This window comes from Heterodontus francisci, chromosome 3, assembly GCF_036365525.1.
Source record: "Heterodontus francisci isolate sHetFra1 chromosome 3, sHetFra1.hap1, whole genome shotgun sequence".
NCBI classification, from domain to species: domain Eukaryota; kingdom Metazoa; phylum Chordata; class Chondrichthyes; order Heterodontiformes; family Heterodontidae; genus Heterodontus; species Heterodontus francisci.
The window spans coordinates 103308560-103335112 of record NC_090373.1 but is presented as its reverse complement, the minus strand read 5'-3'; positions in this window follow the sequence as shown (position 1 = coordinate 103335112).

Here is a 26553-nt window from a genome sequence, read left to right as displayed (position 1 = left end):
GGTGAACTCTGCACTTTGTGTAAAGGAAAGGAGGGGAAGGGGTGAACTCTGCACTTTGTGTATAGCGAAAGGGGGGAAGGGGTAAACTCTGCACATCGTATATAGGAAAGGAGGGGAATGGGTGAACTCTGCACTTTGTGTATAGGGAAGGAGGGGAAGGGTTGAACTCTGCACTTTGTGTATAGCGAAAGGGGGGAAGGGGTAAACTCTGCACTTCGTATATAGGAAAGGAGGGGAATGGGTGAACTCTGCACTTTGTGTATAGGAAAGGAGTGGAATGGGTGAACTCTGCACTTTATATATAGGAAAGGAGGGGAAGGGGTGAACTCTGCACTTTGTGTATAGGAAAGGAGGGGAAGGGGTGAACTCTGCACTTTGTGTATAGGAAAGGAGGGGAAGGGGTGAACTCTGCACTTTGTGAATAGGAAAGGAGGGGAAGGGGTGAACTCTGCACTTTGTATATAGGAAAGGGGGGGAAGGGGTGAACTCTGCACTTTGTGTAAAGGAAAGGAGGGGAAGGGGTGAACTCTGCACTTTGTGTATAGCGAAAGGGGGGAAGGGGTAAACTCTGCACTTCGTATATAGGAAAGGAGGGGAATGGGTGAACTCTGCACTTTGTGTATAGGGAAGGAGGGGAAGGGGTGAACTCTGCACTTTGTGAATAGCGAAAGGGGGGAGGGGTGAACTCTGCACTTTGTATGTAGGAAAGGATGGGAAGGGTTGAACTCTGCACTTTGTGTATAGCGAAAGGGGGGAAGGGGTAAACTCTGCACTTCGTATATAGGAAAGGAGGGGAATGGGTGAACTCTGCACTTTGTGTATAGGAAAGGAGTGGAATGGGTGAACTCTGCACTTTATATATAGGAAAGGAGGGGAAGGGGTGAACTCTGCACTTTGTGTAAAGGAAAGGAGGGGAAGGGTTGAACTCTGCACTTTGTGTATAGCGAAAGGAGGGGAAGGGGTGAACTCTGCACTTTGTGTATAGGAAAGGAGGGGAAGGGGTGAACTCTGCACTTTGTGTATAGGAAAGGAGGGGAAGGGGTGAACTCTGCACTTTGTGAATAGGAAAGGAGGGGAAGGGGTGAACTCTGCACTTTGTATATAGGAATGGGGGGGAAGGGGTGAACTCTGCACTTTGTGTAAAGGAAAGGAGGGGAAGGGGTGAACTCTGCACTTTGTGTATAGCGAAAGGGGGGAAGGGGTAAACTCTGCACTTCGTATATAGGAAAGGAGGGGAATGGGTGAACTCTGCACTTTGTATATAGGAAAGGAGGGGAAGGGGTGAACTCTGCACTTTGTGTATAGGAAAGGAGGGGAAGGGGTGAACTCTGCACTTTGTATATAGGAAAGGGGGGGAAGGGGTGAACTCTGCACTTTGTGTAAAGGAAAGGAGGGGAAGGGGTGAACTCTGCACTTTGTGTATAGCGAAAGGGGGGAAGGGGTAAACTCTGCACTTCGTATATAGGAAAGGAGGGGAATGGGTGAACTCTGCACTTTGTGAATAGCGAAAGGGGGGAGGGGTGAACTCTGCACTTTGTATGTAGGAAAGGAGGGGAAGGGTTGAACTCTGCACTTTGTGTATAGCGAAAGGGGGGAAGGGGTAAACTCTGCACTTCGTATATAGGAAAGGAGGGGAATGGGTGAACTCTGCACTTTGTGTATAGGAAAGGAGTGGAATGGGTGAACTCTGCACTTTATATATAGGAAAGGAGGGGAAGTATGAACTCTGCACTTTGTGTAAAGGAAAGGAGGGGAAGGGGTGAACTCTGCACTTTGTGTATAGCGAAAGGAGGGGAAGGGGTGAACTCTGCACTTTGTATATAGGAAAGGAGGGGAAGGGGTGAACTCTGCACTTTGTGTATAGGAAAGGAGGGGAAGGGGTGAACTCTGCACTTTGTGAATAGGAAAGGAGGGGAATGGGTGAACTCTGCACTTTGTATATAGGAAAGGGGGGGAAGGGGTGAACTCTGCACTTTGTGTAAAGGAAAGGAGGGGAAGGGGTGAACTCTGCACTTTGTATATAGGAAAGGAGGGGAAGGGGTGAACTCTGCACTTTGTGAATAGGAAAGGAGGGGAAGGGGTGAACTCTGCACTTTGTATATAGGAAAGGGGGGGAAGTGGTGAACTCTGCACTTTGTGTATAGGAAAGGAGGGGAATGGGTGAACTCTGCACTTTGTGAATAGGAAAGGAGTGGAATGGGTGAACTCTGCACTTTGTGTATAGGAAAGGAGGGGAAGGGGTGAACTCTGCACTTTGTGGATAGCGAAAGGGGGGAAGGGGTGAACTCTGCACTTTGTATATAGCGAAAGGAGGGGAAGGGGTGAATTCTGCACTTTGTCTGTAGCGAAAGGGGGGAGGGTTGAACTCTGCACTTTGTGTATAGGGAAAGGCGGTGAGGGGTGAACTCTGCACTTTGTGTATAGGAAAGGAGGGGAAGGGGTGAACTCTGCACTTTGTGAATAGCGAAAGGGGGGAGGGGTGAACTCTGCACTTTGTATGTAGGAAAGGAGGGGAAGGGTTGAACTCTGCACTTTGTGTATAGCGAAAGGGGGGTAGGGGTAAACTCTGCACTTCGTATATAGGAAAGGAGTGGAATGGGTGAACTCTGCACTTTATACATAGGAAAGGAGGGGAAGGGGTGAATTCTGCACTTTGTGTAAAGGAAAGGAGAGGAAGGGGTGAACTCTGCACTTTGTGTATAGCGAAAGGGGGGAAGGGGTAAACTCTGCACTTCGTATATAGGAAAGGAGGGGAATGGGTGAACTCTGCACTTTGTGTATAGGAAAGGAGTGGAATGGGTGAACTCTGCACTTTGTGTATAGGGAAGGAGGGGAAGGGGTGAACTCTGCACTTTGTGAATAGCGAAAGGGGGGAGGGGTGAACTCTGCACTTTGTGTATAGGAAAGGAGGGGAAGGGTTGAACTCTGCACTTTGTGTATAGCGAAAGGGGGGAAGGGGTAAACTCTGCACTTCGTATATAGGAAAGGAGGGGAATGGGTGAACTCTGCACTTTGTGTATAGGAAAGGAGTGGAATGGGTGAACTCTGCACTTTATATATAGGAAAGGAGGGGAAGGGGTGAACTCTGCACTTTGTGTATAGGAAAGGAGGGGAAGGGGTGAACTCTGCACTTTGTGTATAGGAAAGGAGGGGAAGGGGTGAACTCTGCACTTTGTGAATAGGAAAGGAGGGGAAGGGGTGAACTCTGCACTTTGTATATAGGAAAGGGGGGGAAGGGGTGAACTCTGCACTTTGTGTAAAGGAAAGGAGGGGAAGGGGTGAACTCTGCACTTTGTGTATAGCGAAAGGGGGGAAGGGGTAAACTCTGCACTTCGTATATAGGAAAGGAGGGGAATGGGTGAACTCTGCACTTTGTGTATAGGGAAGGAGGGGAAGGGGTGAACTCTGCACTTTGTGAATAGCGAAAGGGGGGAGGGGTGAACTCTGCACTTTGTATGTAGGAAAGGATGGGAAGGGTTGAACTCTGCACTTTGTGTATAGCGAAAGGGGGGAAGGGGTAAACTCTGCACTTCGTATATAGGAAAGGAGGGGAATGGGTGAACTCTGCACTTTGTGTATAGGAAAGGAGTGGAATGGGTGAACTCTGCACTTTATATATAGGAAAGGAGGGGAAGGGTTGAACTCTGCACTTTGTGTATAGCGAAAGGGGGGTAGGGGTAAACTCTGCACTTCGTATATAGGAAAGGAGTGGAATGGGTGAACTCTGCACTTTATACATAGGAAAGGAGGGGAAGGGGTGAATTCTGCACTTTGTGTAAAGGAAAGGAGAGGAAGGGGTGAACTCTGCACTTTGTGTATAGCGAAAGGGGGGAAGGGGTAAACTCTGCACTTCGTATATAGGAAAGGAGGGGAATGGGTGAACTCTGCACTTTGTGTATAGGAAAGGAGTGGAATGGGTGAACTCTGCACTTTGTGTATAGGGAAGGAGGGGAAGGGGTGAACTCTGCACTTTGTGAATAGCGAAAGGGGGGAGGGGTGAACTCTGCACTTTGTGTATAGGAAAGGAGGGGAAGGGTTGAACTCTGCACTTTGTGTATAGCGAAAGGGGGGAAGGGGTAAACTCTGCACTTCGTATATAGGAAAGGAGGGGAATGGGTGAACTCTGCACTTTGTGTATAGGAAAGGAGTGGAATGGGTGAACTCTGCACTTTATATATAGGAAAGGAGGGGAAGGGGTGAACTCTGCACTTTGTGTACAGGAAAGGAGGGGAAGGGGTGAACTCTGCACTTTGTGTATAGGAAAGGAGGGGAAGGGGTGAACTCTGCACTTTGTGAATAGGAAAGGAGGGGAAGGGGTGAACTCTGCACTTTGTATATAGGAAAGGGGGGGAAGGGGTGAACTCTGCACTTTGTGTAAAGGAAAGGAGGGGAAGGGGTGAACTCTGCACTTTGTGTATAGCGAAAGGGGGGAAGGGGTAAACTCTGCACTTCGTATATAGGAAAGGAGGGGAATGGGTGAACTCTGCACTTTGTGTATAGGGAAGGAGGGGAAGGGGTGAACTCTGCACTTTGTGAATAGCGAAAGGGGGGAGGGGTGAACTCTGCACTTTGTATGTAGGAAAGGATGGGAAGGGTTGAACTCTGCACTTTGTGTATAGCGAAAGGGGGGAAGGGGTAAACTCTGCACTTCGTATATAGGAAAGGAGGGGAATGGGTGAACTCTGCACTTTGTGTATAGGAAAGGAGTGGAATGGGTGAACTCTGCACTTTATATATAGGAAAGGAGGGGAAGGGGTGAACTCTGCACTTTGTGTAAAGGAAAGGAGGGGAAGGGTTGAACTCTGCACTTTGTGTATAGCGAAAGGAGGGGAAGGGGTGAACTCTGCACTTTGTGTATAGGAAAGGAGGGGAAGGGGTGAACTCTGCACTTTGTGTATAGGAAAGGAGGGGAAGGGGTGAACTCTGCACTTTGTGAATAGGAAAGGAGGGGAAGGGGTGAACTCTGCACTTTGTATATAGGAATGGGGGGGAAGGGGTGAACTCTGCACTTTGTGTAAAGGAAAGGAGGGGATGGGGTGAACTCTGCACTTTGTGTATAGCGAAAGGGGGGAAGGGGTAAACTCTGCACTTCGTATATAGGAAAGGAGGGGAATGGGTGAACTCTGCACTTTGTATATAGGAAAGGAGGGGAAGGGGTGAACTCTGCACTTTGTGTATAGGAAAGGAGGGGAAGGGGTGAACTCTGCACTTTGTATATAGGAAAGGGGGGGAAGGGGTGAACTCTGCACTTTGTGTAAAGGAAAGGAGGGGAAGGGGTGAACTCTGCACTTTGTGTATAGCGAAAGGGGGGAAGGGGTAAACTCTGCACTTCGTATATAGGAAAGGAGGGGAATGGGTGAACTCTGCACTTTGTGAATAGCGAAAGGGGGGAGGGGTGAACTCTGCACTTTGTATGTAGGAAAGGAGGGGAAGGGTTGAACTCTGCACTTTGTGTATAGCGAAAGGGGGGAAGGGGTAAACTCTGCACTTCGTATATAGGAAAGGAGGGGAATGGGTGAACTCTGCACTTTGTGTATAGGAAAGGAGTGGAATGGGTGAACTCTGCACTTTATATATAGGAAAGGAGGGGAAGTATGAACTCTGCACTTTGTGTAAAGGAAAGGAGGGGAAGGGGTGAACTCTGCACTTTGTGTATAGCGAAAGGAGGGGAAGGGGTGAACTCTGCACTTTGTATATAGGAAAGGAGGGGAAGGGGTGAACTCTGCACTTTGTGTATAGGAAAGGAGGGGAAGGGGTGAACTCTGCACTTTGTGAATAGGAAAGGAGGGGAATGGGTGAACTCTGCACTTTGTATATAGGAAAGGGGGGGAAGGGGTGAACTCTGCACTTTGTGTAAAGGAAAGGAGGGGAAGGGGTGAACTCTGCACTTTGTATATAGGAAAGGAGGGGAAGGGGTGAACTCTGCACTTTGTGAATAGGAAAGGAGGGGAAGGGGTGAACTCTGCACTTTGTATATAGGAAAGGGGGGGAAGTGGTGAACTCTGCACTTTGTGTATAGGAAAGGAGGGGAATGGGTGAACTCTGCACTTTGTGAATAGGAAAGGAGTGGAATGGGTGAACTCTGCACTTTGTGTATAGGAAAGGAGGGGAAGGGGTGAACTCTGCACTTTGTGGATAGCGAAAGGGGGGAAGGGGTGAACTCTGCACTTTGTATATAGCGAAAGGAGGGGAAGGGGTGAATTCTGCACTTTGTCTGTAGCGAAAGGGGGGAGGGTTGAACTCTGCACTTTGTGTATAGGGAAAGGCGGTGAGGGGTGAACTCTGCACTTTGTGTATAGGAAAGGAGGGGAAGGGGTGAACTCTGCACTTTGTGAATAGCGAAAGGGGGGAGGGGTGAACTCTGCACTTTGTATGTAGGAAAGGAGGGGAAGGGTTGAACTCTGCACTTTGTGTATAGCGAAAGGGGGGTAGGGGTAAACTCTGCACTTCGTATATAGGAAAGGAGTGGAATGGGTGAACTCTGCACTTTATACATAGGAAAGGAGGGGAAGGGGTGAATTCTGCACTTTGTGTAAAGGAAAGGAGAGGAAGGGGTGAACTCTGCACTTTGTGTATAGCGAAAGGGGGGAAGGGGTAAACTCTGCACTTCGTATATAGGAAAGGAGGGGAATGGGTGAACTCTGCACTTTGTGTATAGGAAAGGAGTGGAATGGGTGAACTCTGCACTTTGTGTATAGGGAAGGAGGGGAAGGGGTGAACTCTGCACTTTGTGAATAGCGAAAGGGGGGAGGGGTGAACTCTGCACTTTGTGTATAGGAAAGGAGGGGAAGGGTTGAACTCTGCACTTTGTGTATAGCGAAAGGGGGGAAGGGGTAAACTCTGCACTTCGTATATAGGAAAGGAGGGGAATGGGTGAACTCTGCACTTTGTGTATAGGAAAGGAGTGGAATGGGTGAACTCTGCACTTTATATATAGGAAAGGAGGGGAAGGGGTGAACTCTGCACTTTGTGTATAGGAAAGGAGGGGAAGGGGTGAACTCTGCACTTTGTGTATAGGAAAGGAGGGGAAGGGGTGAACTCTGCACTTTGTGAATAGGAAAGGAGGGGAAGGGGTGAACTCTGCACTTTGTATATAGGAAAGGGGGGGAAGGGGTGAACTCTGCACTTTGTGTAAAGGAAAGGAGGGGAAGGGGTGAACTCTGCACTTTGTGTATAGCGAAAGGGGGGAAGGGGTAAACTCTGCACTTCGTATATAGGAAAGGAGGGGAATGGGTGAACTCTGCACTTTGTGTATAGGGAAGGAGGGGAAGGGGTGAACTCTGCACTTTGTGAATAGCGAAAGGGGGGAGGGGTGAACTCTGCACTTTGTATATAGGAAAGGAGGGGAATGGGTGAACTCTGCACTTTGTGTATAGGAAAGGAGTGGAATGGGTGAACTCTGCACTTTGTGTATAGGGAAGGAGGGGAAGGGGTGAACTCTGCACTTTGTGAATAGCGAAAGGGGGGAGGGGTGAACTCTGCACTTTGTGTATAGGAAAGGAGGGGAAGGGTTGAACTCTGCACTTTGTGTATAGCGAAAGGGGGGAAGGGGTAAACTCTGCACTTCGTATATAGGAAAGGAGGGGAATGGGTGAACTCTGCACTTTGTGTATAGGAAAGGAGTGGAATGGGTGAACTCTGCACTTTATATATAGGAAAGGAGGGGAAGGGGTGAACTCTGCACTTTGTGTATAGGAAAGGAGGGGAAGGGGTGAACTCTGCACTTTGTGTATAGGAAAGGAGGGGAAGGGGTGAACTCTGCACTTTGTGAATAGGAAAGGAGGGGAAGGGGTGAACTCTGCACTTTGTATATAGGAAAGGGGGGGAAGGGGTGAACTCTGCACTTTGTGTAAAGGAAAGGAGGGGAAGGGGTGAACTCTGCACTTTGTGTATAGCGAAAGGGGGGAAGGGGTAAACTCTGCACTTCGTATATAGGAAAGGAGGGGAATGGGTGAACTCTGCACTTTGTGTATAGGGAAGGAGGGGAAGGGGTGAACTCTGCACTTTGTGAATAGCGAAAGGGGGGAGGGGTGAACTCTGCACTTTGTATGTAGGAAAGGATGGGAAGGGTTGAACTCTGCACTTTGTGTATAGCGAAAGGGGGGAAGGGGTAAACTCTGCACTTCGTATATAGGAAAGGAGGGGAATGGGTGAACTCTGCACTTTGTGTATAGGAAAGGAGTGGAATGGGTGAACTCTGCACTTTATATATAGGAAAGGAGGGGAAGGGTTGAACTCTGCACTTTGTGTATAGCGAAAGGGGGGTAGGGGTAAACTCTGCACTTCGTATATAGGAAAGGAGTGGAATGGGTGAACTCTGCACTTTATACATAGGAAAGGAGGGGAAGGGGTGAATTCTGCACTTTGTGTAAAGGAAAGGAGAGGAAGGGGTGAACTCTGCACTTTGTGTATAGCGAAAGGGGGGAAGGGGTAAACTCTGCACTTCGTATATAGGAAAGGAGGGGAATGGGTGAACTCTGCACTTTGTGTATAGGAAAGGAGTGGAATGGGTGAACTCTGCACTTTGTGTATAGGGAAGGAGGGGAAGGGGTGAACTCTGCACTTTGTGAATAGCGAAAGGGGGGAGGGGTGAACTCTGCACTTTGTGTATAGGAAAGGAGGGGAAGGGTTGAACTCTGCACTTTGTGTATAGCGAAAGGGGGGAAGGGGTAAACTCTGCACTTCGTATATAGGAAAGGAGGGGAATGGGTGAACTCTGCACTTTGTGTATAGGAAAGGAGTGGAATGGGTGAACTCTGCACTTTATATATAGGAAAGGAGGGGAAGGGGTGAACTCTGCACTTTGTGTATAGGAAAGGAGGGGAAGGGGTGAACTCTGCACTTTGTGTATAGGAAAGGAGGGGAAGGGGTGAACTCTGCACTTTGTGAATAGGAAAGGAGGGGAAGGGGTGAACTCTGCACTTTGTATATAGGAAAGGGGGGGAAGGGGTGAACTCTGCACTTTGTGTAAAGGAAAGGAGGGGAAGGGGTGAACTCTGCACTTTGTGTATAGCGAAAGGGGGGAAGGGGTAAACTCTGCACTTCGTATATAGGAAAGGAGGGGAATGGGTGAACTCTGCACTTTGTGTATAGGGAAGGAGGGGAAGGGGTGAACTCTGCACTTTGTGAATAGCGAAAGGGGGGAGGGGTGAACTCTGCACTTTGTATGTAGGAAAGGATGGGAAGGGTTGAACTCTGCACTTTGTGTATAGCGAAAGGGGGGAAGGGGTAAACTCTGCACTTCGTATATAGGAAAGGAGGGGAATGGGTGAACTCTGCACTTTGTGTATAGGAAAGGAGTGGAATGGGTGAACTCTGCACTTTATATATAGGAAAGGAGGGGAAGGGGTGAACTCTGCACTTTGTGTAAAGGAAAGGAGGGGAAGGGTTGAACTCTGCACTTTGTGTATAGCGAAAGGAGGGGAAGGGGTGAACTCTGCACTTTGTGTATAGGAAAGGAGGGGAAGGGGTGAACTCTGCACTTTGTGTATAGGAAAGGAGGGGAAGGGGTGAACTCTGCACTTTGTGAATAGGAAAGGAGGGGAAGGGGTGAACTCTGCACTTTGTATATAGGAATGGGGGGGAAGGGGTGAACTCTGCACTTTGTGTAAAGGAAAGGAGGGGATGGGGTGAACTCTGCACTTTGTGTATAGCGAAAGGGGGGAAGGGGTAAACTCTGCACTTCGTATATAGGAAAGGAGGGGAATGGGTGAACTCTGCACTTTGTATATAGGAAAGGAGGGGAAGGGGTGAACTCTGCACTTTGTGTATAGGAAAGGAGGGGAAGGGGTGAACTCTGCACTTTGTATATAGGAAAGGAGGGGAATGGGTGAACTCTGCACTTTGTGTATAGGAAAGGAGGGGAAGGGGTGAACTCTGCACTTTGTGAATAGGAAAGGAGGGGAAGGGGTGAACTCTGCACTTTGTATATAGGAAAGGGGGGGAAGGGGTGAACTCTGCACTTTGTGTAAAGGAAAGGAGGGGAAGGGGTGAACTCTGCACTTTGTGTATAGCGAAAGGGGGGAAGGGGTAAACTCTGCACTTCGTATATAGGAAAGGAGGGGAATGGGTGAACTCTGCACTTTGTGTATAGGGAAGGAGGGGAAGGGGTGAACTCTGCACTTTGTGAATAGCGAAAGGGGGGAGGGGTGAACTCTGCACTTTGTATATAGGAAAGGAGGGGAATGGGTGAACTCTGCACTTTGTGTATAGGAAAGGAGTGGAATGGGTGAACTCTGCACTTTGTGTATAGGGAAGGAGGGGAAGGGGTGAACTCTGCACTTTGTGAATAGCGAAAGGGGGGAGGGGTGAACTCTGCACTTTGTGTATAGGAAAGGAGGGGAAGGGTTGAACTCTGCACTTTGTGTATAGCGAAAGGGGGGAAGGGGTAAACTCTGCACTTCGTATATAGGAAAGGAGGGGAATGGGTGAACTCTGCACTTTGTGTATAGGAAAGGAGTGGAATGGGTGAACTCTGCACTTTATATATAGGAAAGGAGGGGAAGGGGTGAACTCTGCACTTTGTGTATAGGAAAGGAGGGGAAGGGGTGAACTCTGCACTTTGTGTATAGGAAAGGAGGGGAAGGGGTGAACTCTGCACTTTGTGAATAGGAAAGGAGGGGAAGGGGTGAACTCTGCACTTTGTATATAGGAAAGGGGGGGAAGGGGTGAACTCTGCACTTTGTGTAAAGGAAAGGAGGGGAAGGGGTGAACTCTGCACTTTGTGTATAGCGAAAGGGGGGAAGGGGTAAACTCTGCACTTCGTATATAGGAAAGGAGGGGAATGGGTGAACTCTGCACTTTGTGTATAGGGAAGGAGGGGAAGGGGTGAACTCTGCACTTTGTGAATAGCGAAAGGGGGGAGGGGTGAACTCTGCACTTTGTATGTAGGAAAGGATGGGAAGGGTTGAACTCTGCACTTTGTGTATAGCGAAAGGGGGGAAGGGGTAAACTCTGCACTTCGTATATAGGAAAGGAGGGGAATGGGTGAACTCTGCACTTTGTGTATAGGAAAGGAGTGGAATGGGTGAACTCTGCACTTTATATATAGGAAAGGAGGGGAAGGGTTGAACTCTGCACTTTGTGTATAGCGAAAGGGGGGTAGGGGTAAACTCTGCACTTCGTATATAGGAAAGGAGTGGAATGGGTGAACTCTGCACTTTATACATAGGAAAGGAGGGGAAGGGGTGAATTCTGCACTTTGTGTAAAGGAAAGGAGAGGAAGGGGTGAACTCTGCACTTTGTGTATAGCGAAAGGGGGGAAGGGGTAAACTCTGCACTTCGTATATAGGAAAGGAGGGGAATGGGTGAACTCTGCACTTTGTGTATAGGAAAGGAGTGGAATGGGTGAACTCTGCACTTTGTGTATAGGGAAGGAGGGGAAGGGGTGAACTCTGCACTTTGTGAATAGCGAAAGGGGGGAGGGGTGAACTCTGCACTTTGTGTATAGGAAAGGAGGGGAAGGGTTGAACTCTGCACTTTGTGTATAGCGAAAGGGGGGAAGGGGTAAACTCTGCACTTCGTATATAGGAAAGGAGGGGAATGGGTGAACTCTGCACTTTGTGTATAGGAAAGGAGTGGAATGGGTGAACTCTGCACTTTATATATAGGAAAGGAGGGGAAGGGGTGAACTCTGCACTTTGTGTATAGGAAAGGAGGGGAAGGGGTGAACTCTGCACTTTGTGTATAGGAAAGGAGGGGAAGGGGTGAACTCTGCACTTTGTGAATAGGAAAGGAGGGGAAGGGGTGAACTCTGCACTTTGTATATAGGAAAGGGGGGGAAGGGGTGAACTCTGCACTTTGTGTAAAGGAAAGGAGGGGAAGGGGTGAACTCTGCACTTTGTGTATAGCGAAAGGGGGGAAGGGGTAAACTCTGCACTTCGTATATAGGAAAGGAGGGGAATGGGTGAACTCTGCACTTTGTGTATAGGGAAGGAGGGGAAGGGGTGAACTCTGCACTTTGTGAATAGCGAAAGGGGGGAGGGGTGAACTCTGCACTTTGTATGTAGGAAAGGATGGGAAGGGTTGAACTCTGCACTTTGTGTATAGCGAAAGGGGGGAAGGGGTAAACTCTGCACTTCGTATATAGGAAAGGAGGGGAATGGGTGAACTCTGCACTTTGTGTATAGGAAAGGAGTGGAATGGGTGAACTCTGCACTTTATATATAGGAAAGGAGGGGAAGGGGTGAACTCTGCACTTTGTGTAAAGGAAAGGAGGGGAAGGGTTGAACTCTGCACTTTGTGTATAGCGAAAGGAGGGGAAGGGGTGAACTCTGCACTTTGTGTATAGGAAAGGAGGGGAAGGGGTGAACTCTGCACTTTGTGTATAGGAAAGGAGGGGAAGGGGTGAACTCTGCACTTTGTGAATAGGAAAGGAGGGGAAGGGGTGAACTCTGCACTTTGTATATAGGAATGGGGGGGAAGGGGTGAACTCTGCACTTTGTGTAAAGGAAAGGAGGGGATGGGGTGAACTCTGCACTTTGTGTATAGCGAAAGGGGGGAAGGGGTAAACTCTGCACTTCGTATATAGGAAAGGAGGGGAATGGGTGAACTCTGCACTTTGTATATAGGAAAGGAGGGGAAGGGGTGAACTCTGCACTTTGTGTATAGGAAAGGAGGGGAAGGGGTGAACTCTGCACTTTGTATATAGGAAAGGGGGGGAAGGGGTGAACTCTGCACTTTGTGTAAAGGAAAGGAGGGGAAGGGGTGAACTCTGCACTTTGTGTATAGCGAAAGGGGGGAAGGGGTAAACTCTGCACTTCGTATATAGGAAAGGAGGGGAATGGGTGAACTCTGCACTTTGTGAATAGCGAAAGGGGGGAGGGGTGAACTCTGCACTTTGTATGTAGGAAAGGAGGGGAAGGGTTGAACTCTGCACTTTGTGTATAGCGAAAGGGGGGAAGGGGTAAACTCTGCACTTCGTATATAGGAAAGGAGGGGAATGGGTGAACTCTGCACTTTGTGTATAGGAAAGGAGTGGAATGGGTGAACTCTGCACTTTATATATAGGAAAGGAGGGGAAGTATGAACTCTGCACTTTGTGTAAAGGAAAGGAGGGGAAGGGGTGAACTCTGCACTTTGTGTATAGCGAAAGGAGGGGAAGGGGTGAACTCTGCACTTTGTATATAGGAAAGGAGGGGAAGGGGTGAACTCTGCACTTTGTGTATAGGAAAGGAGGGGAAGGGGTGAACTCTGCACTTTGTGAATAGGAAAGGAGGGGAATGGGTGAACTCTGCACTTTGTATATAGGAAAGGGGGGGAAGGGGTGAACTCTGCACTTTGTGTAAAGGAAAGGAGGGGAAGGGGTGAACTCTGCACTTTGTATATAGGAAAGGAGGGGAAGGGGTGAACTCTGCACTTTGTGAATAGGAAAGGAGGGGAAGGGGTGAACTCTGCACTTTGTATATAGGAAAGGGGGGGAAGTGGTGAACTCTGCACTTTGTGTATAGGAAAGGAGGGGAATGGGTGAACTCTGCACTTTGTGAATAGGAAAGGAGTGGAATGGGTGAACTCTGCACTTTGTGTATAGGAAAGGAGGGGAAGGGGTGAACTCTGCACTTTGTGGATAGCGAAAGGGGGGAAGGGGTGAACTCTGCACTTTGTATATAGCGAAAGGAGGGGAAGGGGTGAATTCTGCACTTTGTCTGTAGCGAAAGGGGGGAGGGTTGAACTCTGCACTTTGTGTATAGGGAAAGGCGGTGAGGGGTGAACTCTGCACTTTGTGTATAGGAAAGGAGGGGAAGGGGTGAACTCTGCACTTTGTGAATAGCGAAAGGGGGGAGGGGTGAACTCTGCACTTTGTATGTAGGAAAGGAGGGGAAGGGTTGAACTCTGCACTTTGTGTATAGCGAAAGGGGGGTAGGGGTAAACTCTGCACTTCGTATATAGGAAAGGAGTGGAATGGGTGAACTCTGCACTTTATACATAGGAAAGGAGGGGAAGGGGTGAATTCTGCACTTTGTGTAAAGGAAAGGAGAGGAAGGGGTGAACTCTGCACTTTGTGTATAGCGAAAGGGGGGAAGGGGTAAACTCTGCACTTCGTATATAGGAAAGGAGGGGAATGGGTGAACTCTGCACTTTGTGTATAGGAAAGGAGTGGAATGGGTGAACTCTGCACTTTGTGTATAGGGAAGGAGGGGAAGGGGTGAACTCTGCACTTTGTGAATAGCGAAAGGGGGGAGGGGTGAACTCTGCACTTTGTGTATAGGAAAGGAGGGGAAGGGTTGAACTCTGCACTTTGTGTATAGCGAAAGGGGGGAAGGGGTAAACTCTGCACTTCGTATATAGGAAAGGAGGGGAATGGGTGAACTCTGCACTTTGTGTATAGGAAAGGAGTGGAATGGGTGAACTCTGCACTTTATATATAGGAAAGGAGGGGAAGGGGTGAACTCTGCACTTTGTGTATAGGAAAGGAGGGGAAGGGGTGAACTCTGCACTTTGTGTATAGGAAAGGAGGGGAAGGGGTGAACTCTGCACTTTGTGAATAGGAAAGGAGGGGAAGGGGTGAACTCTGCACTTTGTATATAGGAAAGGGGGGGAAGGGGTGAACTCTGCACTTTGTGTAAAGGAAAGGAGGGGAAGGGGTGAACTCTGCACTTTGTGTATAGCGAAAGGGGGGAAGGGGTAAACTCTGCACTTCGTATATAGGAAAGGAGGGGAATGGGTGAACTCTGCACTTTGTGTATAGGGAAGGAGGGGAAGGGGTGAACTCTGCACTTTGTGAATAGCGAAAGGGGGGAGGGGTGAACTCTGCACTTTGTATGTAGGAAAGGATGGGAAGGGTTGAACTCTGCACTTTGTGTATAGCGAAAGGGGGGAAGGGGTAAACTCTGCACTTCGTATATAGGAAAGGAGGGGAATGGGTGAACTCTGCACTTTGTGTATAGGAAAGGAGTGGAATGGGTGAACTCTGCACTTTATATATAGGAAAGGAGGGGAAGGGGTGAACTCTGCACTTTGTGTAAAGGAAAGGAGGGGAAGGGTTGAACTCTGCACTTTGTGTATAGCGAAAGGAGGGGAAGGGGTGAACTCTGCACTTTGTGTATAGGAAAGGAGGGGAAGGGGTGAACTCTGCACTTTGTGAATAGGAAAGGAGGGGAAGGGGTGAACTCTGCACTTTGTATATAGGAATGGGGGGGAAGGGGTGAACTCTGCACTTTGTGTAAAGGAAAGGAGGGGAAGGGGTGAACTCTGCACTTTGTGTATAGCGAAAGGGGGGAAGGGGTAAACTCTGCACTTCGTATATAGGAAAGGAGGGGAATGGGTGAACTCTGCACTTTGTATATAGGAAAGGAGGGGAAGGGGTGAACTCTGCACTTTGTGTATAGGAAAGGAGGGGAAGGGGTGAACTCTGCACTTTGTATATAGGAAAGGGGGGGAAGGGGTGAACTCTGCACTTTGTGTAAAGGAAAGGAGGGGAAGGGGTGAACTCTGCACTTTGTGTATAGCGAAAGGGGGGAAGGGGTAAACTCTGCACTTCGTATATAGGAAAGGAGGGGAATGGGTGAACTCTGCACTTTGTGAATAGCGAAAGGGGGGAGGGGTGAACTCTGCACTTTGTATGTAGGAAAGGAGGGGAAGGGTTGAACTCTGCACTTTGTGTATAGCGAAAGGGGGGAAGGGGTAAACTCTGCACTTCGTATATAGGAAAGGAGGGGAATGGGTGAACTCTGCACTTTGTGTATAGGAAAGGAGTGGAATGGGTGAACTCTGCACTTTATATATAGGAAAGGAGGGGAAGTATGAACTCTGCACTTTGTGTAAAGGAAAGGAGGGGAAGGGGTGAACTCTGCACTTTGTGTATAGCGAAAGGAGGGGAAGGGGTGAACTCTGCACTTTGTGAATAGGAAAGGAGGGGAATGGGTGAACTCTGCACTTTGTATATAGGAAAGGGGGGGAAGGGGTGAACTCTGCACTTTGTGTAAAGGAAAGGAGGGGAAGGGGTGAACTCTGCACTTTGTGTATAGCGAAAGGGGGGAAGGGGTAAACTCTGCACTTCGTATATAGGAAAGGAGGGGAATGGGTGAACTCTGCACTTTGTGTATAGGAAAGGAGTGGAATGGGTGAACTCTGCACTTTATATATAGGAAAGGAGGGGAAGGGGTGAACTCTGCACTTTGTGTAAAGGAAAGGAGGGGAAGGGGTGAACTCTGCACTTTGTGTATAGGAAAGGAGTGGAATGGGTCAACTCTGCACTTTGTATTTAGGAAAGGAGGGGAAGGGGTGAACTCTGCACTTTGTATTTAGGAAAGGAGGGGAAGGGGTGAACTCTGCACTTTGTGTATCGCGAAAGGAGGGGAAGGGGTGAACTCTGCACTTTGTGTATCGCGAAAGGGGGGAGGGGTGAACTCTGCACTTTGTGTATAGGAAAGGAGGGGAAGGGGTGAACTCTGCACTTTGTGTATCGCGAAAGTGGGGAGGGGTGAACTCTGCACTTTGTGTATAGGAAAGGAGGGGAAGGGGTGAACTCTGCACTTTGTGTAGAGTGAAAGGGGGGAGGGGTGAACTCTGCACTTTGTGTATGGGAAAGGAGGGGAAGGGGTGAACTCTGCACTTTGTGTATAGCGAAAGGAGGGGAAGGGGTGAACTCTGCACTTTGTGTGTAGCGAAAGGGGGGAGGGTTGAACTCTGCACTTTGTGTATAGGGAAAGGCGCGGAGGGGTGAACTCTGCACTTCGTATATAGGAAAGGAGTGGAATGGGTGAACTCTGCACTTTGTGTATAGGAAAGGAGGGGAAGGGGTGAACTCTGCACTTTGTATATAGGAAAGGAGGGGAAGTGGTGAACTCTGCACTTTGTGTATAGTGAAAGGGGGGAGGGGTGAACTCTGCACTTTGTGTATAGCGAAAGGAGGGGAAGGGGTGAACTCTGCACTTTGTATATAGGAAAGGAGGGGAAGGGGTGAACTCTGCACTTTGTGTCTAGCGAAAGGGGGGAGGGGTGAACTCTGCACTTTGTATATAGGAAAGGAAGGGAAGGGGTTAACTCTGCACTTTGTGTATAGCGAAAGGGGGAAGGGGTGAACTCTGCACTTTGTATATAAGAAAGGAGGGGAAGGGGTGAACTCTGCACTCTGTGTATAGGGAAAGTGGGGAGGGGTGAACTCTGCACTTTGTGTATAGGGAAGGTGGGGAGGGGTGAACTCTGCACTTTGTGTATATGGGAGGTGGGGAGGGGTGAACTCTGCACTTTGTGTATAGGGAAGGTGGGGAGGGGTGAACTCTGCACTTTGTATTTAGGAAAGGAAGGGAGGGCTGAACTCTGCACGTTGTGTATTGGGAAGGTGGGGAGGGGTGAATTCTGCACTTTGTAGAACTGTTTGCAGGGCTGGCAGCCTTTTAAAATTGGCGCCAGCACCTGCTCCTTCAACAGGTGATGCCATGAATGGTGTCGCCGAGGACGCTCCCCCCACCACCTGATTGGGGGAGCAGCTGCCGTCAATATGTAAAGTGGTCCTGTGGGGGATGGCCACCATGTTTTGCACCTGCCGCTGCTCCCAGCAGTGGGACTACAAAATCTAGTCCAGTGTGTGGGACATGTCAGGCTTCAACTGGCATGAACACAGTGGGGAACCATGAGACCTAATGGATACACTGGTCAACTGATTAAAAGAGGGAAAAGAAAGCTCGGCTGCACAACTGGTGACACAGAATTGCCATCGCTGTTACTGAGAGGCTTGTATTTGTAAATGGTGAGAGCTGGGAGGATTCCTTGGGCAGCAGAGGTTAGCAGAGGAAGCCCTGGTGAACAAACAAGTACCTACTGAGGGAGTGGAATCTACAAGAGAGTCAAGGTTATGGGGGACAGGCACAAAGGTGGAGTTGAGGCCATGATCAAACATGATCTGATTAAATGGTGGAGCAGGCTCGAGGGGCCAAATAGCTTACTCCTGCTCCTATTTCTTATGTTCTTATGAAATTAGAGCAGGCGGAGTGGCAAGGAGGAGGTTCAGCAGAGGCATCCTCCTGATCAGGAGGTCAGAGAGAGGGGCTGCAGAGGAAGAAGGCACTACTGAAATCTACCTCCCACAGGTCAACTACCTGTAAATGACAGAGTGCCAGTGCTGTAGGAGATGGTCTGGTCCACAACGACCTGAGGACTTGTGGGCCCCATGACAGTCCGTCAAGGTTTCCATTGCCCTGAATTTTTAACCTTCCGACTCATTCAGGGGATCAGCTGAGAACCTGAATGGCATCTCGCAGTCGACAGCTCATCACATCATCAGGCAGATCACAGATGCCATATTCAGGAGGGCAGGGAATACATCCACTTAGACACAGATGGGCCAGCAGAGGCACAGAGGGCTTCGGGTTTTGCCCCATCAATGAATTCCCGCAGATCCAGGAGATCATCGATTACATCCGCGTAACCTTCAAGGTACTGACACACCAGCCAATCAGATTCCTGAACAGTAAGGGCTAGCACATATTGCATGGCCAGCTGGTCTGTGACCACAGGAAATGCATCTTGCAGGTCTGCTCCCAGTCCCGGGCTGCTGTCATGACTCCTTCATTCTGTGAGAGTGCCAGGTGCCGCACTTCTTCAGGCCCACATCCAGACTCCATGGGTGGCTGCTGGGGATAAGGATTATCCTCTGAGGAGGTGGCTCCTGATGACCGTCCATTACCCAGACATGGATACAGAGAGGCGCTACAACCAGAGCCACCTACTGACATGTGCCTGTATTGAACAGACCATTGGCATCTTGAAGATGCGCCTCCGTTGCCTTGACCGCTCGGGTGGTGCCCTCCAGTATGGTCTAGCCAGGGTCTCTCATATTGTGGTTGTCTACTGCAACTACACAACATGGGCTGAAATTTGTGTGGCTAGATGAAGCAGGAGCAGAGGCATGAGTGCCCGGAAATCTGACATTGTGACATTGGTTCCGGATTCTGTCAGTGGCAGGAAAACTTGGAGACAGCGTCACGCCACAACATAGCAGGACTGCCATTTAAATTGCTGAAACAGTTAGTTCTAATACATTTGCATGAAGGTGACCGCGATATTATGGGGATTTTAAATTTTGACAATGGTGAACAGTGATCACATTTAAAGTTGGTGGCACCAAAGTGACGCCTCAGTAATGCCACGGGAAGGCAGCCATGGGAGCGGTAGGTATAGGAAGAGTGGGGATGTTATTGGCCTGCAGAGCTGGGCTCTCAGCACAGTCGGTCCATATTCTGGGTGCAAGGGTCTGGTGGGCATAGTATCGAACTCTCTACCCAGTTGCTCTCTATATTGGGTGCTGGGCTATCTGTAAGGTGGGCACTGAGGGGTATTGGCACATATTGTGAGGGGAGTATCAAAGTGAAAGGGGCCAAGGCAAGTTTCTATCTGCAAAGACAGCACTTTCAAGGGCTACTGATCAACGATATGGGTCTCATACACTCCCTCTTTGTGCAATTCCCTGTCACGCAGCAGCAGCTCAGAGGGAGGGAGGGCCAGCATGTAGCTGCGCCTGCCCGTGAAGCTCAATAGAAACATAGAAAATAGGAGCAGGAGTAGGCCATTTGGCCCTTCAGGCCTGCTCCGCCATTCAAGAAAGATCATGGCTGATCGTCTAATTCAGTACCCTGTTCCCGCTTTCTCCCCATATCCCTTGATCCCTTTGGCATTAAGAAATATATCTATCTCCTCTTGAATATATTTAATGACTTGGCCTCCACTGCCTTCTGCGGTAGAGAATTCCACAGGTTCACCGCCCTCTGAGTGAAGAAATTTCTCCTCATCTTGGTTCTAAATGGCATACCCCATATCCTGAGACTGTGACCCCTGGTTGTGGACTCCCCAGCCATCGGGAACATCCTCCCTGCATCTAGCCTGTCTAGTTCTGTTCGAATTTTATAGGTTTCTAAGAGATCCCCTCTCATTCTTCTAAACTCTAGTGCATATAGGCCTAGTCAACCCAATCTCTCCTCATACGTCAATCCTGGCATCCCAGGAATCAGCCTAGTAAATCTTCTTTGCACTCCCTCCATGGCAAGAACATCCTTCCTCAGATAAGGAGACCAAAACTGCACACAATACTCCAGATGTGGTCTCACCAAGGCCCTGTATAACTGCAGTAAGACATCCTTGCTCTTGTACTCAAATCCTCTTGCAATGAAGGCCAACACACCATTCACCTTCCTAACTGCTTGCTGCACCTGAATGCTTGCTTTCAGTGACTGGTGTACAAGGACACCCAGGACTCGTTGCACCTCCCCTTTCCCAATCTATCACCATTCAAATAATAATCTGCTTTTCTGTTTGTACAACCAAAGTGGATAACCTCACATTTATCCACGTTATACTGTATCTGCCATACATTTGCCCACTCATCCAACTTTGCATCCTCCTCACAGCTCACAGTCCCCCCCCAGCTTTGTGTCATCTGCAAATCTGGAAATGTTACATTTAGTTCCCTCACCCAAGTCATTAATATATATTGTGAATAGCTGGGGCCAAAGCACTGATCCCTGCGGTACCCCACTAGTCACTGCCTGCCACCCGGAAAAAGACCCATTTATTCCTACTCTCTGTTCCTGTCTGTCAACCAATTCTCAATCCATGGCAGTACATTACCCCCAATCCCATGTGCTTTAATTTTTCATACTAACCTCTTATGTGGGACCTTATCAAAAGCCTTCTGAAAATCCAAATACGCCACATCCACTGGTTCTCCCTTATCTATTCTACTAGTTACATCCTCAAAAAACTCCAGCAGATTTGTTAAGCATGATTTCCCTTTTTGTAAACCGATGCTGACTTTGCCCAATCCCATTTATGCTTTCCAGGTGTTCTGCTATCACATCCTTTATAATAGATTCTCACATTTTCCCCACTACTGATGTAAGGCTAACTGGTCTGTAGTTCCCTGTTTTTTTTCTCCCTTCTTTTTTAAATATTGGGGTTACATTTGTCACCCTCCAATCTGTAGGAACTGCTCCAGAGTCTATAGAATTTTGGAAGATGACCACCAATGCATCCACTATTTCCAGGGCCACTTCCTTTAGTACTCTGAGATATAGATTATCAGGCCCTGGGGATTTGTCAACCTTTAACCCCATTAATTTCCCTAGCACTATTGTTTTACTAATACTGATTTCCTTCAGTTCCTCCCTCTCATTAGACCCTTGGTTCCCTAACATTTCTGGGAGGTTATTTGTGTCCGCATTTGTAAAGACAGAACCAAAGTATGTGTTTAATTGTTCTGCCATTTCTTTGTTCCCCATTATAATTTCCCCCGTTTCTGACTGTAAAGGATCTACATTTGTCTTCACTAATCTTTTTCTCTTCACATATTTATAGAAGCTTTATGTTCCCCGCAAGTTTACTCTCACATTCTATTTTCCCTCGCTTGCTCAACCTCTTTGTCCTCCTTCGCTGAATTCTAAACTGCTCCCAATCCTCAGACTTGCTGCTTTTTCTGGCAATTTTATATGCCTCCTCTTTGGATCTAATACTGTCCCTAATTTCTTTTGTAAGCCACGATTGAGCCACCTTTCCGGTTTTATTTTGTGCCAGACAGGAATGAATAATTGTTGTAATTCATGCACACATTCTTTAGCTATTATTCATTGCCTATCAACCGACAACCCTTCTAGTAAAGTTCCCCAATCTACCATAGCCAACTCGCACCTCATACCTTCGTAGTTTCCTTTATCTAGATTCAGGACCCTAGTTTTGGATTCAACTACTTCACTGTCCATCTTAATGAAGAATTCTATCATGTTATGGTCGCTCCTCCCCAAGGGACCCTGCACAACAAGATTGCTAATTAATTCTTTCTCATTGCACAATACCCAGTCTAGGATAGCCTGTCCTCTCGTTGGTTCCTCAACATATTGGTCTAAAAAAACATCATGTACACACTCCAGGAAATCCTCCTCCACAGTATTATTGCTAATTTGGTTTGACCAATCTATATGTAGATTAAAGTGACCAATGATTACAGTTGTACCTTTATTGCATGAGTCTCTCATTTCCTGTTTAATGCCATCCCTTACATCTTCCCTACTGTTTGGGGCCTATAGACAACCTCCACCAATGTTTTCTGCTCCCTGGTGTTTCTTAGCTCCACCCATACAGATTCCACATCATGATTTTCCGAGCCAGTATCCTTCCTCACTATTGCATTGATTTACTCCTTTAATAACAATGCTACCCAACCTCCTTTCCCTTTTTGCCTGTCCTTCCTAAATATTGAATACCCTGGATGTTCAGTTCCCATCCTTGGTCACCTTGCAGCTATGTCTCCGTAATCGCTACTATATCATAACCTCTCCTCTGTCTCCCTGCTCAGATTCCCATCCCCCTGCCATTCTAGTTTAAACCTTCCCCGACAGCACTGGCAACACCACCACCCACCAGCACCGCCCCCCCCCCCCCCTCCCCCCACCCCCGAGGAAATTGGTCCCGGTCCTGCCCAGATGCAACCCGTCCAGCTTGTACTGGTCCCACCTTCCCCAGAACTGGTTCCAATGTCCCAGGAATCTGAATCCCTCCCCCCTACACCATTTCTCCAGCCATGTATTCATCTGATATATCCTGCTATTTCTGTTCTCGCTAGCATGTGGCACTGATAGTAATCCTGAGATTACTACTTTGAGGTCCTACTTTTTAATTTACATCCTAACTCCCTGTATTCAGCTTATAGGACCTCATCCCTTTTTTTACCTATGTTGTTGGTACCGATATGAACCACGTCAACTGGCTGCTCACCCTCCCCCCTCAGAATGCCCTGTAGACGCTCAGAGACATCCTTGACCTTAACACCAGGGAGGCAACATACCATCCTGGAGTCTCTTTTGCAGCCGCAGAAATGCCTGTCTGTTCCCCTTACGATTGAATCCCCTATCGCTATAGCCCTGCCACTCTTCTTCCTCCCCTCCTGTGCAGCAGAGCCAGTCATGGTGCCTTGAACTTGGCTCTTGCTGCTTTCCCCAAGCCAACTCCCCCAACAATATCCAAAGCGGTATATCTGTTAGAGAGGAGGATGGCCACAGGGGACTCCTGCACTACCTGCCTTCCTCTACTCTGTCTGGTGGTCACCCATTCCCTTTCTGCCTTTGCAGCATTTGCCTGCGGCGTGACCACCTCGTTAAACGTGCTATCCACGACAATCTCAGCATCGCGGATGCTCCACAATGAAACCACCCGCAGCTCCAGCTCTGTAATGCTTGTAGCCAGTAGCTGCAGATGGATACACTTCCTGCACACATGGTCATCAGGGACACCGGAAGCATCCCTGATTTCCCACATAGCGCAGTAGGAGCATATCACGGGTGCGAGCTCTCCTGCCATGCCCAACCTTTAGATTACTTAGTTACTGTCTTTAATTAAAAAATACTAATTACGCCAGGGGCCTTGTTCTACTCCAAACACTACCCACTACAATCTAAAGTCCTTAATATATTACACTAATTTTAAAAAATCACACTTTAGTAGTACTAACCTTATCACTTATATCACTGGCACAGAGAGAGAGAGAGCCTGCCGCCACTCCGGTCCTCAGGTAAGTAAGGGCCTCGAGCCCTGCGCTCTCTTTTACGGGTCCCACTCCGGATCCCCCTCCTCCCAGGTCTGCCTGCTGCCTCTCCGGTCCTCAGGTAAGTCAGATAGGAGAGCAGTAGCAGCCAACCACACCAAGATGGGACTACCCATGTCAGAGAGTTTACCGGACTCGCCTCAGCTACCTCCAGATATTCGATTGACAGTGTCAGCAAAGACTGTGGCTGTCCAGGGAGGCCGTCACCGACTTATGTGCCATGCTGCAGGATTAGATTAGATTAGAGATACAGCACTGAAACAGGCCCTTCGGCCCACCGAGTCTGTGCCGAACATCAACCACCCACTTATACTAATCCTACACTGATCCCATATTCCTACCAAACATCCCCACCTGTTCCTATATTTCCCTACCACCTACCTATACTAGTGACAATTTATAATGGCCAATTTACCTATCAACCTGCAAGTCTTTTGGCTTGTGGGAGGAAACCGGAGCACCCGGAGAAAACCCAGTTGTGACCTATGAGCTTTGCTGGACACCCAATTCCCATGGTCCTCAAGATCACTTTGACACTCAACTTTTACTCATCTGGCTCTTTCCAGGGATCCACCAGGTACATGTGCAGGGTCTGCCAGGCAGCAGCCCATTGTTGCATCAAGGAGGTGACCAATGCCTTGTTCAAGAGGGCTGGTGACTGTGTGCGATACCACGACTGTCAGGCAGAAAGGGCCATCGCTGGATTCCCCCAGGTGCAAGTGTCATCAACTGCATGCTTGTAGCCATCAAGGTTCCCACGGAACAAGCAGCCACGACACCTACATGCTTCGACATTACCATTTGCCACAGCTTTACAGACCCCCTGTTCGCCTTCAGGGATGCTTTCTTGGGGACAATAGCTACCCATTGAAGACATGGCTACTGATGCCTGTGAGGAACCCTCACACTGCAGCAAAGGAGAGGTACAACGTCATGGCTCCATCAGAGTGGCCATTGAGCAGTATGTCCCAGCGAGGGTATTGCGTATTGTGATGATCTGCTATGGTCTGCTCATTCCTAGCACTGCATGGGGGGAGGACTTGCAAGAAGAGGACATGATTGATTGCCAATCCTCATCTGACGAGGAGGATGTGGAAGTGGATAATGAGCAAGCACTGATGCATAATGATTCCCTTGCAGTGGAGACCATGGCCATTGAGAGACGTGCAAGGGAGGCAAGAGACAATCTCATACAAAATCGGTTCCTGCCACCATGACAACCTCTCAAAGTGGACTCAATAAAGACTCACCTCACTGTACTCCACCTGTCGCCTCCTTTCTATCTCGATTCTGTTCCAAGCGCCCAGCTGCATCAAGCCCTCTGGCACATCTGAGATGCTAACTAAAGGTGGCCTGTGCCTACACTCGTAGCCCATTGAGGCAGCAAGGGTGAAGGTTGCCTCTCACAATTCAGGCATATAAGAAAGAGCATCTCACAACAATTAATATGAAATGTATTAATAAAAATCATTCAGAGAACAAGAAAAAGGACAGATGTAATAGACCCGTGAATCCCCAAGTGTGCTCTTCTTTATATGTTGAGTGCTTCTATGAGGTGCAACCCCTGTTTCAGCAGCTGGACTGATGACAGGCTGCTGATCAAGCTGTCCGTTGGCCTGTGATGACTTTGGCAGTCATCCTCTGGGTGCCTGAGGCCTGGAGGGCCCTGGCTGGCTGAAGGTTTGCTGTACAGGTGCAGGAGCCTCCTCAGTTGTCGCAGCTACTGGAGTTGGGCTCAATGGCACAGGGGCTGAGCAGCGCTGTCCACACTCAGAACACTCTGAGGGTAGACCCCAAATCTGGTAGACAGCCACTCCTCCTCCCTTTCAAGGCTCATTTGGACCTCCCTGCTGACCAGAGAAGAACAAGGACCTGGAGAAGGTGTTTTGTCCTTTTCTCACCTTGCCACTGCTGATTTGAGCTCATGGTGTGCAGGTCTGCATCTATCTATGGGGCAATGGTGGCATAGTGGTAATGTCACTGAATAAATACTCCAGATGCCCAGGCACTAGGGACATAGGTTCACAGCAGCTGATGGAATTTAGTTTCAACTACTAACAATCAGCAGCAGGCAAAGAAAAAAGTAGGCCATATGTCATGGAGCTGTCACAATCTTCTGTGTGGTAGCTTATTTAAATAGCCAGGGTGGGCTGTCCCACCCCCAATCACATGGAGGGGGCAAGCTGTCCATCCCCAGCAATGGCATCAGCTGCCTGTGTGCAGGGCACTGACACCATTTTTAAAGAGCTTTCAGCCCTATTGGGAAATTTAAATATTTAAAGGGAAATCGAATTAAAATAAATAAATACTGCTCTTTTGCCCCTCTCCCAACCGCCATAGCAATTTCATTAATTATTTGCCCTTTCCCCCTTTACCATCTGACCGTCATCCCCCAAATTGCACAAACTTTCAACTACAACCCTTCCCAATATCCCCTATACCCATGATGCTAATTTGACCCCATTCACTGCGCCCCCACCTACCCCCGCCACCCCCCCCCCCCCCCCCCCGCACTGATAAACTTACCTCCCCCACCTCCCCACAAGTTTTCTGCTTCATTTCCCCGGATGGGGATCTGAAAGTGCGGCAGTGCCGGCTACTGGGCTGAAGATCATGGCAGGACATCAGGAGACAATGTGAGATCAATTAATTCACTTATCTTAATTTATTTAAATATTTAAATTGTGGGCCCATTGCCAAGCGGAGGTGGGGGCCACCACGAGGCCTCGCCGCCACCAGTAATATTGGGCCAAACCCTCCCGGCATCAGGCTGCCATCTCCCAGAGGCATTTTCCAGCCCCCCAGCCCTCCTCCTCAGAGATTGATGGCTGTCTCCCTGTCATAGTTTCAGTGCTAGCCTCCTGCTGACAATGATAAGCATGAGAAAACACAAACATTTATGGGTCAGGTTGTGCAGATCTCCTCATGCCAACCATGTATGATGTGGACCTCCAGAAGTGTGATGAAGGACACATGAACACAATCCTCATTCACTTGTGTGAAGACTCCTGTCTCACCATCCGCTA